We start from the raw sequence: 14,358 nt of genomic DNA, 5'->3' as shown, positions 1-14,358 counted from the left end.
ACACGTTTTACGTTGCAAGACTTCCGAACGATATCTGAATTTAGTTCACAGACAACGATGCAATTCCTCGTAAAAGATAACAAGAGAATAAAATCCGAAATTGTAGCATCATAAATTACGGTCCACCACGTCGAGCGAAAAATTTAAACACGGAGAGCCGTTTCAATGTGGCTGGTTCTTTTCGCACGGAGTGTAGTTAAATCCTCATGTCGAAACTCCCGAACACGTTACAGTCTCGGCAAAAATATTTAACAGCTTTCTTTTGTACCTCTATGGATCTTTTTTACAGCCAGTCAGGCATTCGCCAAGTTCCGGCGCACAGAGTAATCCGTACGTGTTGCGTTTAGATGTGCGCGGCTAATTGCAAGCTTCGCGTACATTTTTTCAGTCAAGGAAACATCCTGCGGCGGTAGTTAGGTCAGAGCGTGAAGAGTGCAGACCGGTCGGTCCTGCTAGTTGTATCGCGGAGCAGTTTTTGTTCAACGAACAACTCGAGTTCGAAAAACATGAAATTCCCCGTTCCCGTGAGAAAGCAGCTCGTTTCACGGAGAGCGCGTGTCCACCAGCGTATTAGCAGACAGAACGTACTAAAATTCTTTCGGTATCCTCGCTGCGACGGTGATTCTCAGGCGGCAGCTACGAAAAGAGTGCATCCATGTTTCATTTTCATCTCCATCTGGGACGCTGGTGCGAACCACCATCTCGTGAAAGGTTACATTTTTCGAGCATAAGTTTTATCCTTTTTATTTGCAGTTGCTGCGCAAAATCGTATTTATGATTTTACGAATTAAAATTCATAGAGGCTCTCGAGGCTTTATAACAACCATGTTCTTATAAATATCTATAAAAATTAACTCTCTAATTTCCCAAAAGTTTCACCGAAATGACAATCAGGGAACGAAGAATCGGTCAAAGTACCTTCCCATCTCGTGTTTCGTAGACCACAGGAAATTCGATAAACTCGATCGCTCGCGAAAAGATAGAACATTCATCGAGTAGCCGGAAGCGTCTCGACGATCAGACATCCTGGCGACGGTACTTTCTTCCCTCGCGTATACTCGCCGATTATTTCGAGCCGCAGTGTTATCCTCGGTCCTGTAAAGCTGCACTCGTGAACAACGGGTAGCGCTTTTGTTAATCGTAGTTCCGAACTGACGTCTAGTGGCGAGGCATACGGCAGATGTTGTGTTGCTACGTCGTTACGAAATGTCCACGCTGATTAATCGCGAACGACGAGGACCCTTTGCGTCCGTAACTGTCGGCTGCAATCGGTTCTACATGCTCGTTGGCGCAGACGCGATATTCCAGTCGTCGTGCTGGCGATAAATTAAACGATTGTATTTTGCTGTCTCTCTCTTCCTAAAACTTGTCGAATCTGGTGTTGAATTCTTCCCCGAGAAAATGCTTTTGATGCATGTTGTTTACGAGCCCCTGCAATGCTACAACACGACAATAAACGAAATATGAAACGAAAGACACGCAAATACGGGTCTCGTAATGATAATTCCGATAATTTGTATGTTTCGAAAGCTAAACACATCGTGTAAACAGCCGGCATCTTGATGAATTTTAATTTGCAATAAAAGATCTCGAACAAACGGTTTCCATTTGATGTACGCCATTGATAAAGACATCAAAGAATTATTAACAGAGTAAACCGAATAGTTTATTAAGCGTGAACACAGAGGTGCAAACAAATACGAAGACACAGAGCTCTATGAGGTTCGGAGAATACCAGGTTCTATCCTACTCTATTTTCTACTTATTCGTTCATCGTTTGTTTTCGTTTCACGGTATCGTCGCTATACCGTTGTCGTAGAGAAACGCAAGAAGAACAAGGAACAAAATGAAAAAAGCGAGAGATTTCTTCGCTATTGGAAAGCTTTGCGAAACGAAGAAAGTTGGCGAAACGCATCAACGGTTTTCAGAAGCTATGTGTTATAGTTTTATCGTTTTGCGAGCAACGAATTGAACTCGATTCTCTTTCAACGGTGCTAACGAATAAACGAAGCGTATAAATCGTTGCCTTTAATCACTCCCCAGTGAAATACTTAAGAGAAAGAAGAGAGCTGCACCACATAACTGCGGCTCTTCCGGCAGAATAGATGGCAGCCATATTGCAAGACAGTAAAGTTGATATAGTGGTCGGGTCCAACTGAGGCTCGCGTTACAAAGGATAACACGAAAGCGAACAAAAGTTTGGAAAATGCTCGGAGAAAATTATGGCTCTGTTTCTCCTAACGCTGGCTAGCATCCTTGCGAAATGATAATTCAAGTCAAAGAAAAAATTCTGCTTCCGTTGTTTCTACACGAACTGAAAACTTTTTACGACACAAATGAGCGAAATGAAGTTGTTATTACTGGAAAGACAAGAGAAATTTCTTCCCTTTGTACGTCAGCGTAAAAATTCAACTATGCAATACGCAGTCGTCGTCGTTTGGTTCCGCGCGTCTCGTTACAACGTGAAATTTTTACGTAGCGCAGCAAGACCTAGACGCCCATCGGCTATGATTCATCGGCTACCTCAGGTTCGGTCTCCCAAGGTTGTCGACGTAACTCGTTAGCGGAATAAAACGGCGGCAAATACAGAAGAGAGGACTGATGGTTTAAAACGCAACGTAAACACGGTCCAATCAAAGGTTATGGGCCATTAGGCAAGAGAGAAAATTGCGCTGCGTATGCAGGCGCACGCGTCCGTTTGCTAATCGGTCGCGCGAGCCAGCTCACGTGCTCGTCCGACCGTGAAATCTTTTCGCGTCATTGGTCGCTAAACGCGTATAAATCACTGGCGTTGGTCGTCGACAGCGCTTTCCACTAAGTTACCTGGAAATTACACGGATCGTTTCCACGGTGTATCGCGCAACGTTGGCGCCGCTGGCTGTCAGAAAAAATGCCAACCATGCTGAAAAATATACCGTATCGGAGACGAGCGCTGTCAAGAGAAAGGGTTTCCGCTTGGCCTTTACCGAACCACTGATCGGGTTCTGTGAGAACGAAGGATACGTCTTTAATAGCAAAGCATACAAAATTAAGTATGATCGCACAGGATGTTCGAATGAAATTCGAAACCGAGTCTTCCATCTTCATAACCGAAGTTATTCAGGCGAGTCGATGAATTGCTGTTTTCTAAAGCTGTATGCTTCAAATACCCAATTCACGTAATCGTGTATTCAGTTGGTCCATAACGATTTTGCAATAGCTTTCCTATTTATCGCTATCGGATAAAGTTTCAAATTGTGTCGTGGCATTTAGCGCCTCTCATTAACTAGCATGGAAAAAGTTGCCTCTCTTTCTTTGTCACTGGGATCAGCCTTCTCGTTGTTCATTTCGATCCATTCCTTCTACCCTTATAACGGTATCCCCGAGGCGAAGGAGATTGGTAGGTGGTAATAATGAAAAGTCATAAATAAAAATTACAAAGAGATCCTCTCAACGAGCAAGCTTCATAATAAGCGTCATAGGAAAAAAGGCAGGTGAAAAAATAGACTCTGTATCAGGCAAACTTTGTTACTTTGCCCGTTAGTTCGTCTTGCGACTCCCTACTTCCTTTATCTCTGTTTCCTCGCTTCTTCGGTTAAACAACGACTCTGCCCATCTCCTCTATTCGCGTTCCCCTGTCTCTTCTTCCACCAGCAACCGGTTCCACTGCCAGCGTAGGAACTTGTTAGCCATGTATTCTACGTTAGAACTTTGCACTTCGTGGCAACGTGCACGACCTGTATGCATCCTCAAAACTTCTCGCGATGAATCGATGAACAACGGACAATGGAGAACTTCTAAAGCTGGAAATCAACTTTCAATTATCGTACACAACTATAAAAATATGAAACTCGAGACCGTAGAAACTTGCATTAGACCTGAAAAGTTATACGATGAAACATTTTGTGTACGTCATTCGATCACGATGTTTGTCATGGAATTTTCCTGTTATCGACTGTACATATTATGCTTTGTTAAGCTCTTTAAGTCAAAGTCTAACAAACGTAAATTCTTGTGCTAATTGTTTCTGCTTTGTGTTCCCTTAACAAACAACCTGGGATGGCGAGGAAATAAAAAAAGAAGAGCTTTGCAGGATTAGTTTGACTACGAGAAAAAGTCCATATAAGAAGCGGATAGACACGAATTTCTGTTCAGTCCGATGGTTTTACCTCGACAAATGATCCAAAAGCGACACGTTTGATCAAACCGTGAGTTTCACGCACGTCCAATTAAGGTCGTGCGCAGACGTCGTGGACGCAGGATAAATAAACGAGAACACAAGGCGACCGACGAGCTGCGGACGTAGGGATGGAGTAACGGTGAAGCAAGGGGACAGAGAAGTGGCGAGAACCGTGTATTTACAGGATTTCATACGGCCATTAAATTCCCATTTGCCCATCGATCGGTATTTTCTACCGTGAGACCATAATTCGCGCTCCAACGTATCCGTATATATCCGTGACGACAGCGGCGTCGACAATCCTTGGAATTACGTTAATTGAATTATCACCGGCAAGATTGCATTTCCAGGACTCTCTGCAACTATTGCGCGCGTTACGGGAAGGTTTCTGCCACTTGTGACGTCTCTTACGGCTCTATTATCCGATATAAACTATGTACCAAAACGTCATTGAAAATTTATGGAATCAATGTCGGCTGAAAAAATTTCTTCCCTTGCGGAACCGCAAGAAAAAAAGACGGAAGGAAAAAGTCACTTTCTCGCGGAAAGATGTAATGACGTGCTGATATCTACCGGTAGTATATCATGCCTAGTCGCAAATTATAGTGGCCCGTGCTGCGTTTGATAGATGACCGCAATTCAGTTTAATAATGGCCCTAGTAACGCCTTCCAAGTAGCTGGATTACTGTAAATTCGAAAAATAAGTAGTGGGCCTCTATCGTCGCGGTTCTTCCGACTAACATTACCACCTGCGTGTAATGTTAACCCCTTTTAAGTGGTTGGGTTAGAAAGTACGCGAGTTCGTAAAAGTATACCTTTTTTTTCTCAAATTATGCAAATTAATATCGCTCGGTACGATACGCTCGTGTGCTCGTACAGTTGATTAGGTACACGAAGAAATTATACACGTCTGTTGACTCTGAGACTCAAATCGTTCGATAATTAAATCAGGAAATTCATTGCACGACTGAAATGTAGCAAAATTCAGTTTATGTCAACTCATCGAACACAGGAAATCATGACGTACAATCACTTATGTTTTAATAATAATGCCAATCATCGATATACGTATAATTATTATAACGTCATGATCGACAAATGTGACGCGCTATTTTTGTGATCGACGAGCCTTTGCGATAATAACGAGAAATAATCAAATTTCATTTATAGCCGATCGCGCGAGATCGTCCATCATACAGTACCGGTTACACACGCGACTATTAAACCGAAATTCGCTCTCCAGGTTATAATCGTAAACAGTCCGTTTGACTGTGGATGTGAAACTACCTCACGGTTCACTGAATTTCCTTCAACCGGTATTATTTGAAGAGTACGTGTATGTATAGGTCGAGAATTTCTCTGTTTGTTATCAGCGTGCACCTGAATTTCTGCATGCATTCGTTGCACCGAATAATCATAATGGTCCACTTGATAACGATAAAGTAGAACCGTCTATTGTTCGCACGCGTTATTATACGATTTCGAACGTACCGTTGTATTTGTCGAAATTCTATCAATTACGAATTGTACGAATCGTATATAACGATATAGAAGAACAATCAAATAGAAAAGTCGAATAACCGGAGACGGAGTTGAAATTATAAAATAGTGCCAACACTCACATAGCCTGACTGCGTGATAATCTGATGAAACTCTCATAGTAATTTAATAGTGAAAAACGTACAATATATTACATATAAACAATTCATAATATTAAGAAACGTAATGGAAATAAAATGCGAGTAACGATATAAAAAGAACAAATTATTTTGCACGTATATTTCATGCCGTATAAGGAGAGATTCGCACCAATTCGAATTGTTCAATCAATCTCTATATAATACCACACAACAAATATATACATACCGTGTGAATGATAAGTCATGTGCAATGCTGCGTTGCGAATCGCATTCGTGTACGATTAAATGCAAATGTGTGTATATTCGAAAGGTTGGAAACAGTTGGAAACGGTCGGAAAATGCGAACGATGGTGGATACGGTGTGGCGGATACCATGTAACATATATGGTCGGGATGCATGGAGAGAGTTGGATAGGGGAAGGTGGTTACGTTCGCAGAGTACGCCGTTTTGACAGCTGCCACTCTGCAGTTAATCGAGTTTTCATGTTAATGGGCTGGTCAACGGTAACGAATCGAGGCCGATTTTCAACGGTGAACGTAGATACAATGCGAAGCAAAAGACAATGTAAGCAGAGATATGCATCGTAACCGTATGCCGCAAAAACGGTAATACGAATAGAATATTAAATACAAGGTGGTCTGTGAATGAATAATGGCGAGCTTGCAAATGCGGTCTTCATTCACTTTTGTAATACGTACTTTTAGTACTCTTGAAACCACTGCTTTAATTAAGTAGGCGAATTCAAATCTTCACAGGATGTTAAGAGCATTGATCCGCCTCCTAAGCTCGTAGAAGGATCGTGCGCGAGATCGAGAAATTATTATCACAATACAGAGATATATCGCGTAATCGCTTCGTACGGTCAAGAGTTCGAGTGACGTGTTTTGACTGTGAGAATCGATCGTGGATGCCAATATCTTGGTGCAACGATTCGATAACACGACAACATACAATGGATATTACGCGCGACGACGTAATCAGCGTCTATCGCTAATGAATTAATCGGGTTATCGGTGAAGGAGAGATGCCTGCAGGGAGACAACTGCCGCTGAGATGTCGCATGGACACAGCCTCTCACTCATCTCTGATTACGAATTCGACGTAGGATCGACTCTGGGATACCGATTGCTCGATGACCAAATGGCCGATGTTCGCGCGATAATTTCTGTCGCTATCTGCGTACTAGACATTTGCAACGTCGCATTGTCGTGAATCGATATTTTCTCATTGCATTGTATAGCTGCTGCTAGACGTAGTAAACTTTAAAAACGTTAAGATAATTATCGCGTTAACGTAGGTGATTAGCCGCCTTTTAACGCGCTTGATTTCATGCGACGACAAAATCTTTTGACGAATTTATCGAGCAGCTTCTGAACCTCTTCGCAATGATCCGTAAATAAAAGTAAAGTCTCGTGTGTCACGAAGTATTTCGTGCGGAGAAAGAAGTATTCTTGGCCTCGTCGTTGAATCGCGAAACAACGGTCCCGTTTAATACATGCAGCACACGACCTTTACCACGGTTTCTATTCATCTTGATTATTAGTAGGGTAGAAGGAAATTATGTCTATAATTACGGCTTGAGTAAAAATATTCCTAACGCGATACCGTATATAAGAGCAAGCACGGACATACATACTTCTTTTGTTTTATCGATTCGCGCCTCGGCCAGCACAATTTATAAATACCTTGTAAAGCCCGTGTACACGTGCTGCGCGTTAACATGCGACCGACCCGCGTAACCCCTTGTTTCTACGCTGCGTGGGAATCTGCAATGTAAAAATATCCTCTACAGCCCAGGAATTTCCCGCTGTTCTTTACTTCCCGCCTCTTCTATTTTAACAACCACGTTTTAGAATATGCAAATGCAAATTTAGAATAGATGTTGCGTGTCGCAGTCGGACTTTGTCGTATAATTTTCGCGCGCTTTTATTGCCATTCGAAGTAAGGAAGAAGACAACGAAAGACTGTGAAACGTTCGTTGCCAAGGCACAATCGAAGCTTAACGATGGTGTGCACTCAAGAAAAAACGAGCGTATAGGGGAAACTTAATGGCTTTCGTACTGTTTTTGTTTTATTCGTTCGTCATTCGTCGTATGTAATTCTGATGCTATTGAAGAAGAGAATTCGCGTGTCCGTACGTGACCGATCAACATAGCCTCGCAAAGTCGCACACGTCAGACCGTTTCCGAACAGAAGTGTATCAATTCGACGCACTGAGCAGATGCCACTTAGCATTGCACGGTCGGTCGCCTATATGCCATACGAAGTTACGGCTTTCTACGTTCGATGCACTCTGGTGCGACGCCAGCCCAAAATTAGTTGGCTAAACGCGATAATTGCGAGCGTCTATTAATTATGTCGTGGTCTTTAAATGACCAGCTATAATCGCGGTCGAAACTTATCTCGACGTGGTCTCTCCCATAACGTAGCGTGCGCTCGGCATGCTATAGCATCGTTGCTCCATAGGAAATTGGTCAACGGCCTCGTTTATTGCAGCTCGTACAAGTTTTATCGTTTCGCCGTCAAACTTTATACCCGTGGAATCCGTTACAAGAGAACGTGGACATGTTGGATTCGTATGGTGTGCATTGGACGCGACTCGATCTTTGCGACTATTTTGCATGCGAAATTATTCGCTAGCGCGTGAGTTCGTTCGCTTGTCCGAATAGTTTTAGCACGCCTGATATCTCCTTGATTTCTCTACTGGCTGTTCGCCTCGAATTCGTTCTCGCGTTTCTGTGTAGCTTTGTTCCCAACGTCGCCCGAACGTCTGATATACGTCGTTGTTATCGCGATCGATTCACAGACAGAACGATGGGAAATCCGCGAATATACTTTTTTGTCTGGCCGTGAGAGCAGCAGCCTGCAGAGCTGCGATTAAGGTTTTTAATTTACACGCTTTGTTCTTGCTGACAAATGGCGAGTAAACAAAGTACGTTGCCGCGTATTGATAAAAGTTTAGAGGAACCGCGTTGTGCGGCAGTTGTGTAACTTCGTTCCTCGTGGTTCGCGCATTTAATCTCCAGTGTGTTTTTACTTGCTGGAAAATCACATTGTAAACTATATTTCATAGAACTGGACGTGCTCATAGTTGTACTACGAAATGAGCCATGAATAAGAAGATTGCTTATCGTAATTGTAATTCAGGACTACGAACGAAACAAACGAAGACCCGCGGCTCGACGAGAATAATTTCGGCGATGTATTACCGTTTCCCAGGCTTCAATAACGCTCAGCTGTCGCGCGTCTGGCTGATCCGAACCGCTCACCAAAGCGAATTCGTCTCAAAGCGTGATCCCGGCCGATTCGTCTCGCTGATCGTGACTATTATCTATTCCGCCGCGCTGTTCCATGCAAACGACGGAATCGGTCGAATTCAGCCATGCACGAACAGACGACCGAGCATGCTACGCGAAAGGCAGCTATTACTTTTCAGGCAAACCACATAAATAGACGACAACCCAACGCATAAATAGTTCCCCTCGGTCTGGCTTTCAAGAGACGGGACGCAATTGCGCGAATCATGATTGGCATCGATAATTTCAATTTCGTTCTCCTGTTCTCTGTTTCCTTCTCCACATCTCTCCTATGCTCCAACGTCCGACCTTTATCCTAATCTAGACAACGCGTTGCAGCGTTGCATCGATGATTCGCGCGATCACATAATTTATCGCTGGAGAACTATAATCTATACCGAAGGAAATGGAACGTTTGACCTCCGTAATGCCGGAAGGGAAATGGGAATCGGAAATACATATGCCTTAAATAATCTACCAAATCTGTCCACGTGTTTTCGTTGAGAACAATGATCGTCGACGACGATGACGATGCTTCGAAAACGATCGAACGGTTGTTCGTTGAAACTTTCTTTTCTTCGCAGAAAATGTTACGTAAATCGTTTCCTATTTATTTTCGTATCAACATCGTATTAACGACGTCAAGCTGATAATTGCCGTTGATAATCGTTACGGTTTCCAGATCGTATCGAGAGCTATCGCGAACACTAGCCAAATCGATCGTAAACGCTCGTGAACCCACGCTGTTCTATTTTCGAAAATACTACAACTTACGTTTCATGTAATAGCTTTGTTCCTATCGTTCAGAAAGCAGTGTTATGGATATGCGGTCGAATGACGGAAGCAATAATCGTCGTCGTGTTAAAATGGCTGAAAATTGTCGGAGCGGTCAGCTATTCACCTCTGATAGAACAGAAATTTCAACAAATGTGATACGATACCGTAATACAATAACGATGAATAGCGATAAATCACTATACAATTTGCGAATATTTCGCTAGAAACTTGGTAGTGAATAAAAAAATATTTACGACCATTCTTTTTTAATATTCATATTCGATCACAGAGCCATACATTATAAATGAATTCATTGGATGAACGTCCTCTTTATTCAAGTGTCCTGGCCGATATAGTATCTTATTTTATTTCTCTTTCTATTGGCTCGTTTCATTTTCTCTTTCATGGCTCTCTACTGGCGTATAATTTACCAACGCGAACCGCGTCAATAAAACATAGACGGTCGAAAATGATGGTTGAAATGATTTTGTACGAAAATGAACGAATATCGTGCATTCAATGGAAGCGATTAATTTGCGAGCAACTCGCAGATTCGCAGAAATATTATGAATGATTTGCGTAAAGTGCGTAGCTAAAATTCAATGTTAATGCCGTGTGTGACGAAAAGTGCCACGAAATCGGCACGCTTAGGTAATTTGGTTTTTATGCAGATTCAACCAACGTACACAATGCATCGTCGAACATCATTTGCCTGACAGTATAGTAGAAATGCACGACAAGCGTAAAATCTGTAATAATTCAAAGAGCCATTTTCCTGTACGAGAAGTATATTAACGCAACGTTTTTACTATAGAACTAAATGGGAATAATATCATCAGCGTATTGTAGATTCCGTGGGAAGCCATTGAAAAGATTATGTTTGAATAACGCGTGAAGAAATTTTTATCATTAACGATAAAATCAATTATTACTCTCGAATTCGTAATCCCTTAGATGCCTATTTTCATTTAATCCCGGGGGAAAAATTTTTAATTTTAAAGTCGTCGTTGACGTTTTTCTTTTACTTGTGTACCCTATAGTCTCTTCTTTACGGTCCTTCCCTTTGCTATTTTTTATCTTTCGATTAGCAGACTTTAGTATATTTCGCAAAGCTTCGCAGCCTTTGATCAAAGCGTTTAAGACGGAGCTTATTTTACAACGGAGATTGCGAGCTTAACTCGAAAGTTACGAGTATAATCAATGATAATAACTGAGGTTCCTTTTAAAGCCGTCGGTATTAATGTATTCAAAGTGTTCTTAGGAATTCAGTAACGGAAGGTTCTCTTTCCTTATGGAAGCTAAGTAGCCCGAATTCTCCTTTTTCGCTGCCCCGTAAGATTTATAACGACTAACAAACGAAAGATATCCCGTCTTATTTTAGCTGCGAATCTAATTGGCATGTGGATAGGAATGTTTAATCAACCAACTTCAAACTTTGAATATTGAAAACCAATATTATTTTTAATAACGTGTCGAAGAATGTTTTAATTCAACTTGTTCGTTTAACGAACGGAATGTAATTAGCGAAAGAACCGATCGACTCGATTGTATATTTCTCTACGGTTCGATAGAACGGTTCGCGCCTGGTCGTAAGAATCAAGCAGCCCCTTTTAAAAAAATACCTCCGGCGAGTCGAATTTTATTTTCATTGACAGTACAACGAACGATTCTAAGCAAGTAAAACCAGGCTTGTTTCTGAAAGCTTCGCGGTCGAAGCCGAAACCGTGGAAATTCGAACAAAGAACGAAGCACGAATTCAAGGAAATTTGCCTAATACGCAGAAAGAAGGAAAAGTGGTTGTAGGTGGAAGCGATGGCTCTGGTAGATAGACGTGGAGGCAGCGAGGTAGACAGACAAGCAGACAGTGCGAAAGACGAAGGAAAATGAGAGACCCTGAGGGAAAAGCGGGAAAAGCCGCGGATGCTCTGGCCCGGCAGAGATTTGCAATGCTAACCAGGGACTGCATTAAACGGGAATTAATTTCTTGCTAACCGTCTGGAGTAGCTGTGCCCCCGGAGTGTTCTCTTTCTCTTTCTTCGATCCTCGTTCTAGCTCGTTGCAACCACCGGGCTACTGCCGCTACGGATAATCCTGCCGCGTTTACTGAACTCCCTCGGGTGACCATGCTGGAAAACGAAGAACGTATTCGTGTACTCTCCGCGAATCCTCCTGGTCTCCTTGCACAGCTACTTCCCCAGGGATACTCAGACGGGACACGTTCGCACGCGACCAACCACCGTTCACCGTTGCTTCTTCTCGTCCTCGTAAATTTACTTCCGGCCAGCTATTACTATTGTACATCTCGAGATCTTTCTCGTCGGTGGAAAAAATAAAAAATACAGCCGACAAAAGGAAAGGTGTATGGGATTTTCTCAGTAAATCTCAATTTAGAGGTTAATCGAGAACGTATCTTCTCGAGAACTTGGCCGTGTTTCACGCTTTGCACCGTAGGGAGGCGGACGATCGCTGTTTAACCGAGGATTTTAAAGATACAACTAGAACGTACCTTTCGCTAATCTCCTGACACGTTACTTAAAAGTGGAACATAACGTTTAAAGCTTTTTCTCTTTTCGCTCGTGTTCAGAATATCCGTGTAAATTCAACGTTATACACGTATGGTGCAACTATAGCCATATGTTTAAACTGTAATTGGTTGATCGATATTAATAACGGAGATTGTTCGTAACGATAGTAGGATTTACGCGCTGTAGAAACAGGTTTACGGGTTTCGCGAGATCGCATCATGAGAATTCTACAACACGATCGCCTGTGGATGTTCACGAACACGTAGCGTAATTACGGTGGCGACAAATTGAAGACTGATTAACGCTCGACTGCCGCTGACAATCGTTTCACGTGCGAGACAAGAGGGTGCTCGCAGCGACAACGGAGCTGCAATTCATCCACGTATCGAACTTCGATACTTCCGCCAGTCGCGACAGCTCTCGAGTGCTCGCGCGTCAAGGAGTTGAATCACGAAGAAAGAGAGTTTCATTACACACGTTGTTCAATAATTCTCGTGTGGTCGTTTATCTCTACGTATCACTGTCTATCTGTGAATATCGCGGTTTCACGTGCACCACGATAGAACTAATGATTCGACCTTTTAATGGAGTTTCTCTCGAGATTTTCGAAAGAACCTAAAACGAATATGTCAGCCTGTTATAAATGTGTATTATTTCGTCGTGATTTCGTCGTATCTCGTAAACAGGAACCGGATAAACTGTCATAAACAAATTTTTAATCATCGAAGATTATCCCTGAAATTTAACGATAACGTTTACGTTTGCTTTGGCTGAATTCCAAAACGGTTTCAAAGCGATGGATATTAATGCCAAAAATATTTTAATCGGTGTCATTAGCATCGTCGATTAAAAGTGTCTGTTAATTCCAGAGAATTTATTTGATTAACAAAAATTACTCGTATCGAGCGACGCCATGATGTCAGTCGATGAAACGATCGATCGAATCGATCAATTTGTCGTCAGTGCTGGTCGCTTTATAATCGTCGTATAAATAACAATTTTATGGAAAAGAGAAATTGCGATAGTTCGCAAATTTGATTTTTTCCCCTTTATTCTATTATGCTTTCTAAGAAAATTTACTTGTCGGATGTATTTTATTTCGAAATCTCCTACTGGGAGCGCATTTCGGGATTTATGATACACTGCGTGCGCGAGAGGGAAGAGCTGACAGTAACGGATCTGCGAAAATCGCAGCGTATAAAACTTCAGCGCAGCGAGACAGTGGTGCCGCAAAATTTGTTCAAATCAGACTACTCGTGTTCTTGTTACACGCATCATGCAGAATGACGTTTATACGGGCAGAATAAAAGCAAACACATTAAATTCTCTGCTTTACATATCGGCGAGAAAAATTCTCGTGTTTTTAATTATCTCCGGGAAAATTTAAAAAACGGCTGAAGAAAAATGGCGCGTTATTTTCAAAAGCAACGAAGGAATAGAAACGCAAGGGGAACGAGGCTATGGGTCGGTGGTTTACGTCCGCGCAAACAGATACGTGGTACTGGTGTCGAGAGAAGAACGATGTAAACAGGCGGTGGACGAGCGAGGACGAAGGAATATCGGTGTCGAGAATCGAGCGGGGTGGAGCGTGTGCAGAGAAGCGTGTCTTGTGCAGAAATCTACCCCGTTCGTAGCGGCCGAAGCAGCGGGGATTGGGGAAGCCTCTGGTGGTCGATACGTGGGTCAGCAACATGCTTCACTGGCAGTGCCAATGGGGCGGTTTGCGAAATCCTCGAGCGGTACAATCCGTCTACGAAATATCGCAGGTGTTTGGCAAACGAGCTATAGAATCCACCGAATGCCGCGATAAAGACCTTCACGATGACTATAATTAATAACGGTTATCTATCTTTGGAGCGAAGATAATCAAATCTAATCCTTGCCGTAAGATTCTCCGAATTACATTCCCATGAATTAGAAATTTCGAGAGACCGTTGGAATTTCGAGCGGAAACCTCGCT

General features: G+C 42.5%; 1 long non-coding RNA gene across 1 annotated transcript in view; it reads right to left on the bottom strand.

Annotated features, from left to right (window-relative positions):
- Positions 1–14,358, bottom strand: part of LOC117151328 — a 46,841-nt gene that overhangs the window by 10,845 nt on the left and 21,638 nt on the right. Inside the window, exon 2 of the long non-coding RNA XR_004461156.1 lies at positions 11,866–11,999. This is a non-coding gene — a long non-coding RNA (uncharacterized LOC117151328). The remainder of the gene's footprint in view (positions 1–11,865; positions 12,000–14,358) is intronic.

This window comes from Bombus impatiens, unplaced genomic scaffold, assembly GCF_000188095.3.
Source record: "Bombus impatiens unplaced genomic scaffold, BIMP_2.2 scf_0146, whole genome shotgun sequence".
Taxonomy (NCBI): domain Eukaryota; kingdom Metazoa; phylum Arthropoda; class Insecta; order Hymenoptera; family Apidae; genus Bombus; species Bombus impatiens.
The sequence above is the reverse complement of the archived record's forward strand: the minus strand, read 5'-3'. Positions and strand labels throughout refer to the sequence as shown.